This window comes from Cupressus sempervirens, chromosome 1 (genome assembly GCF_028749045.1).
Source record: "Cupressus sempervirens isolate cs-2001-9-10 chromosome 1, ASM2874904v1, whole genome shotgun sequence".
NCBI classification, from domain to species: Eukaryota; Viridiplantae; Streptophyta; class Pinopsida; order Cupressales; family Cupressaceae; genus Cupressus; species Cupressus sempervirens.
In genome coordinates this window covers 49,670,151-49,677,783 of record NC_143118.1, presented here as the reverse complement: position 1 = coordinate 49,677,783, position 7,633 = coordinate 49,670,151, and positions in this window count along the sequence as shown.

Here is a 7,633-nt window from a genome sequence, read left to right as displayed (position 1 = left end):
CACATTGGTGCTTGCCTACATTATTTAAAAATTGTGTTTGTTCTTAATGTGGGGAAGCACCCTCCATCAATCTTACTAAGATCAACAGTGATTCAAAAGTTGTGCCCATTCAAATCCATTCAACAATATTGACCAATGAAATGCATTCTTTTCACTCTATCTCATCTAACAATTGCTAGCGAAAACTTGAATACTACATTCTAACAAAGTGGGTCCATGACATCACTATGTGCTACATGTCTCATTAGCACTTTCCCACATTATGTAAATGTCATGCAACTTCATAAAGCAGGTAAGCTTCGGACCTTGATCTTGGAAAGATCGACAATCACAAAAATTTGCATCCTTATAACATCTAATCAGCTGAACTAACCAATGTTACACTGCCTTTTTAATCCAAATCACCTGACAACTACCACAAAAGAAACATTAGTACTTCCCTCTAAAAAAGGTGGGTCCATGACATCACATTTTCCATGTGTCAAGCTGGCACTTCCCCACTTTATCTAACCAATAATCACTTTCAAAATGCAGGCAAGTGCTAGTTGTCAATCTAATAAAGATCAACGGTGGCCCAATCTGAATCTTAAAGGCTTCTAGTAGCATGTCATCTATCATCATCTTGGACAAGTGTTAGCATAGTGTTGGAGTTTTAAAATGGACTAAAACTACTAAGCAACAAAATACTTAATACCAAGATGATAATACTCATACAATCTAAAGACTAGCCAATTCTTGTTAACAATTGCATGTGTAAAACATTTGGATCCAACTTCTACAAAACCAAAGGTGGTTTTCTACATTTTTGGCTCTACAAAACCAGGGAGGGTATACCTAGGGATGATTCAAAACTGGAACAACTATATTAGGATTATTCTTAGTTTCATTCTGATTCTCATTTCAAAATCCTCAAGCATATACATAATTCTTACTAAATTGATAAACACATCCCATAAAATAGATATGGGCAAGAATTCTTCTATAGATCTGTAAATGTTCTGAACAATAGTGGCTAACTGAAGCTAAAACATTCCATGTAGACAAGTGCTGGCTAGCTTTGAAGATCTACAGGCAATAAAAGTAAAATTTGATTTGATGCTGCATTTTGATAATCATTTATAATATATTTCTCCTTCAGCTGAATCAATTTGATCAGTGCCTAATCCATTGGGGTTCAGAGTCTATAGTAAATTATCATATCTAATTTGTTGCCTTACAACAAATTCTATCAGCAATTCTTATCAGAATTCATCATTCAAAATCCTTTCCACTACTAAAGAAACCTTATCACATTCATCAAAGCTTTTATTTAATCCATTGAATTAACAATTGTGATAAATAGATATACAACCTGCCTAGATTGCATTCAATTGCACAAGCCTTTACTTATACAATATCAAGACAACCAAGTAATTGGAAGGAGACAAGATTCAAAAAGAACCGATATGGGGACAGTTCACAATTTGTATTCATTTTCTTTGAAAATGGTATATCATTTACAATAGACTTAGAATGACCTTCAGAAAGAAACATAGCTCATTCTATATTCATGTATTCTCAGAGAATTGATAGAGAAAATACATTATAAACTTGCTTTCAAAATTTGGACCAAAAATAGACTAAGCATATTACTTAGAAAAATAGAATTTAGACCATTCTTTAGCCTTGGAATCTCACTTAAATAGTGTGAGATGCAACAAGCTTCAGGCTAAAAGAAAGTGATAGGTGTCCTTTTACAAAATTTGGTATATTGCCCCTTTTCAAAAGAAATTGAACAGCTTAACTCAAAAGAGGAAAAACTAAAATAGTAGCAGATGACAGCCGGAGCATAAAATCTTCAATTTTGTCCTTTTCTCTAACTACTCCCTGTTGGTAGTTCTTTGATTTCTGTGATTTCTTCCCAAACAAATATTTCTCTTTTGGTGGGCCATTCACATTCCTTAACTATTGTTAGTTCATCCATAGTTTTCTACCACCTGGCATCAGTAATCACCCTTCCTTCTATGGTAAACCTATTCACTTTTGTTTCAATCTTGAAAAGGGTATCAATTAGTTTATTTAAAAGACATTCATCAATACCATCTTAGAGAATGGATACCACTTGTGGCAAGTCTATAATGCAATCAAAAGAACTAGACCACTCATTAAAATCTGTTAACTTATCATCAGAATCAATAATAGAAGGAATTAAAGAATAGAAACCATTTGTTAGCATTTTCAATTTACTTTGAATTACTACCAGCTTCCCTGTGAAGATTTGCAATAATTCTTTCACTTTGTCCATACCCTCCTTCACAGTACTAACTTTATCTGGGAGGTTTGGCTTCTTGGATAACAAGGGTATCAACCTATCAAAAAATTGCATATATGGCCCCCATTGTTGAAAAATAGGCTCAAGCCATCTAACTACATCCATGCATACCTATTCTATAGATTGTAGATTGATGAATGTATTATAAGCATCCTAAGATATTCTTTTCAGAATGCTTGTTCTACGATTTAATACATTCATCAAAGTACTCTTCTTGGCATTACTATCAACTTGGGAAACTTCTGTTTCCACACTAATCATAGGAACAGCCACTGTTACTCCTATACGTATTCCTTCTATTTGGGCCTCTGCTTCTACCATGTGCCTTCTTTCCTCCTCTTTCCTTGGTGCATGTTCTGCCTCTGTTGCTATCTTGAGTTGTTCTTTGAGGGATTTTGTTTATGTTTCCAGAATTTTAATTTTTTCCTCCAACTCTTCTATTCTTTTTTTCTGTACATGACTCATTTTGATCTCTTCTTCGTATGTTCTTCTAATATCAAGGCATTCATTGAACATTGCAGCTAACTTATCCTCAATTTCATCAACATTTTCTTCATTCATGAGAGCAAAATGTTTGACCAAGCTGGATATCTCCTTCCCAGTAGTGCTCTCCAATGTCCACAGAATCATATTGCCCTGAGTAGTTTCTTCTATATCCATCATCTTAGAATTCTTAGTGTCAGTGGCCACACTCCATACTACTAGGGTTTTAGTGTCCACATTAAAACCTAACCCTCTTTTAAAGCCTTCATTGTTAGTGGCTTCATAACTGATGGCCTTATCTTCTCTTCTCATTTGGTCCAACACAAATGCTTTCTCAATATCCCAATGTGGTATTAGAATCATACCACTCCTATGTACCAATTCTTTGGCTTTTGTAGTAGTCATTGTTTCACTTTCAGGGTCATAAGCCAATAATTTTTCAACTAACTCTTTATTTTTCTCTAGATCTTATCCTGTCATGAGACTCAATGTGAGTTCATTTTGTTTGATCTTATAGAGAAACCTTTTAAACTTTGATGATTTAATAAAATCGTCATCTTCCATGAACTTTTTAGATTGAATGAGCCTGTCATCTAATCTTGATGTTGCAATTTGTAAATCAGTACAAGCTTTTCATGCTTCAGTAGCCCTTTGGTGAAAATAATTTTTCCTAATATCAGAAAAATACTCACTATTTCCAGACATGACTTGTATAGCTCTGCTTACCACCTTTTGAGGGATGTGCATTGTCTTTTGTCTTTTATTTCCTTCTGGCACCCAGGCTGAATTTGATGGTTTCTCTTCTTCTAACTCAATTTCAGATTGTGTATCAGGCTTAGGGGATTCTCTATTTACAATGGTTTCCTCTCCCTCTGGCTCATGAGGCATTTGTAACATAATATGGTCAAAATTTTCAACCATCTTCCTCAGATTATTAGGATATGGAAATTCTATATATAAACCCTTAAAATTAGGGTTGATCCTCTTCAAATTATTCTCCACTTTCCTTATTTCCTCATACTTCCTTAATAATTCATCTGCCTCCCCTATTGCTACTATGTTGGCAATCAGGTCCTCTATAGGGATAGGCTGGCTTGGAGGCAGAATAAAACCCCTAATGGCCTTGACCTCATTTGCAATATAACTGTCAAGGTCATACATCCTATAGGGCCCAGTAGAAAATTTATATTGACCTAAATAGTCACTTAATTCATCAAATGCATTTTTCCCTATTTTAAAATCTCCTACTTTAAAGGTTCTACATACAAAAGTAGGCTTATGCAAAGAGGGAGGGATCATTTCTCTCTTCATCAATAAGAATTGCAAAAATAATTCAATAATGGCCAATCTAGGGGGTAGATATTTAGGCAATAGATGAGGAGGTTGTGGGCATGCAAAAACTCTGATTACAGTACATTCTTTAAACAAAAATATACTTCCCCAATTATGATCTAATTTTTTTTTTTCATCTAAGAAAGAGGGCCTAAGCAGAGTCTTCAAAACATTGGGTGCCCTAAAGAAAGTATGATCTAGTTGCCTCATAATAACACAACTGAACAAATTTAAAAATACAAGGGCATTTGAATAAAAGAAATCCTTATGCCAAATATGAGTCCAGAGTTGCATAGGTAACTCACCAAATTCATCAGAAGTTTGATCAATGAAGTCTCCACTAATGTACCCAATGTTGCTATATAGGATAAGGTGCATCAATAATGAATAATGGTGGAACTTGAAATCTTTCAACTCTCCTTTTTAGCATCACAAATCTGAATGTGCATACTGTCAATGATAAAGGCCACATAATCATACTCCTTATGATGAAAAGGATCTTGTATGTCACATGCCATTAGAAAAAGAGAACCATATACACAATCCTCTACACCATCACTCCCCAATACTTTGTGCAACCCATACACTGTGTTTTTGAAGTATTTTTTGAACCTACTCAAAGGTAAAAAGTCTCCCACCTTTCTTGGGATTAACCCTGCCTTCTTAACTCTGTAAGGAATATGTGGCAACATGACATTTTTTACAAAATAGGTTTTATTCCTAGTGAATTTTTCTTGTAAATCTGCAATGTCAATAGGTACATCCATTTTTCCCATCAATCCAAAAGCCTCAACAAAAGAAGTTCTGTCCAATGTACATAATACACTCCCATTATGCCTATGGAAAGTCCTAGTTACTGGATTGTATGAATTTATTAGGGCCTTCAACAGATCAACATCAATGAACACTTCTGGGATTATTAATTTTTCCATATTTCTTTTCAATGGGTTACATACTGGCACATTCTCTATTCTATTTGTATAAAAGTACATGAAAAGATCGTAACTAGTCATTCTAGGGCATTCAACATCTCGAACAAAAGCAGAAGGGTCTTTGAATATATGATTGTTTGCATAAATTGCATTTGACAACCCTGGAAGGAGTTTTAGCCAGTCTTCTGCATGATTGTTTGGTTTTCTGACCCTTGTCCTCTTTTCTGTCATAACAGTAGATTTCATTATTTTTCCTTCTAGTGTGACTTCTACAACATCATCACCCTCATCTTTGACTTCGAATTCTTCTTCGTGCATCTCTTCAACTTCTTGGTCTGCCATGATTTCTTCAAACTATACTTTGAAATCTTTTGCAATTATGCAGGATACAGAGCTCTGTAACTTTCAAATTTTAGAGTAGAACAGAAACAAGCTTCTTGATGTTGAAAATTCAATCAAATCCTTGACATTTTAATTACATATCTGCCAGCTTTTTTTAATAAATTTAGCATGCATGAGCTTTAAAAATTATGATTGCAAGTTGCCATCAGGGTATATCAGCCACAAAATTTGATTCTAATGTACTTTTCAAAGCTTTATTTTGCTTGGCTTCAGTAATTTTGCCCTTTTTTGCTTATCTGTCGTGACACATCAGATTTTTTTTTTAATAACTCTCTTCCATTCTTACGCTAAGTCAAACCTTCAACCTTCTTAATGTCAGAAGTGCCCTTGATGGATCTCTACATTCACTCAAAGAGGCTTCAAAATTCCCTAATCATAAGAATGTAATGGTGCCTTGACACTATTTTGCAAATCCCTTTTACATTCTTATGATGCCTTTTACCCCGTAGGATCTCAAGCCCTTTTACTACATACTTCCGCTTTTATGATTTAAGCTTCTTCTGTATAAGCATAAAAATCCTTATCTCAGCCTTCTCACCTTTTACGCTCATACGCAACCCTTCACACCGGAGCATCGGAAACCTTTCTACTAACATCTTTGTTCTTATGATTCAACCATTCCTCATATGAGTGTAAAACCTTTGCTCAAGCTTTCCTTCCATCCTTTATGCTCATACGTGTACATATCTATGGAGACCTTGAAAATTCCTTCTACGTTGCTCCGCTTACTTCATTTCCTGAGACACCATAAGGCTTCAAAACTTACCTTCTACTTCTATGATTTATCTTCACACCATAGCATCAGAGAACCTTCTCAACTGATATTGCATTCTTACGTTTACCCATTATCATATAAGCATAAGGCCCTTTATCTTTATCTTCCTTTATTCACTGCTTTACGCTTACACGCTAAGACTGAACTCATAACCATAGAGAAAGGAAAAAACAACCCTTCGTTCATATGCTCAACTTGCAAGTGTAAAGCCATAATGACAAAAACTACCCTTCTCAGATATCAACGACTCATATTTGATCTCAGAAAATTTAAAAATAATGTCGCCATTGATTTTGTGCACATACAAAAATCATACCTTAAGTCATGTGCCATTCAAGATGGGCCCATCTGACATAGATGTCGTGCCTCCACCTGATTCACTACAACTGGGCCCTTTTGACACTTCAATAGGTCCCACTTGATGCCTTTACTACTAAAACAAGGCTTTACGGTCTTTCACAAACTCAAGAACGTAGGCACATAAACACCATTGAACCTTGCTTTCGCTCTTATGAAAACCTTTTACTCGTAACACCGTAAAACCTTCATGCACCTTTCAAATCAAGATTTATGCCTTGTCGGGATATTACGCCTTTATGCTATTAATTGAAACTTATATGCGTAGATCACCACCCAATAGGTCTCCACTCCTTCGCACAAGCTTCTTACTCGTAGGCCCGTAACATGAGAATTTTAAAAGCACGATAGACCTTTACACTTCTTCGCTGTGTTACAAAATGTGGCCACGAAATCCAAGAGCAAAAGGCATTCCATTCTTACATGAAACCTCACATTGTAAGACTGTAAAGGACGAACTTAAAACATTTTACAACTCCTTCTCAGAAAATCAAAAGGGAAGCAAGGGTTTTCAGACTCAGGACAATTTCCATTCTTTTAGCCCGTCACTTTCAATAGAATCTGACAACACATGAAATAGGGAAAAACTAGGGCAACCTAAAAAATTCTAGAATCTCTTGAAATAAAAACCCCAGTCTACAGTATTTAAAACCTTAAATTATTTTTCACCAGAAATTTTCAAATTTTTTGCAAATGTGAAAATCAGACCAATAGTGGTCTGTTTGGGGATGATAGGCTACTTGGGTCTATGCAAGAATTCTGAATCTATGGGAGAGTAGACCATATACTTGGTGCAAAAATGACAACTTCTTCAGAGAGCACAGAGCAACACACATAAACAAGCAACCAAGCTGCACAGGGATGTTTACAAGGATTTACATAATATACAGAATGTACAAAACACTAGAAAACCCTAAAACTACTATTCATGGAGAAAATAAGTATCTTTCAAGAAAAATACCTCTTAAAGAACTGTCCATGAACTAGAAATTCAAGCATATTGTCAAATACATCTTTGAGTATATATGAATCTTCACCCCA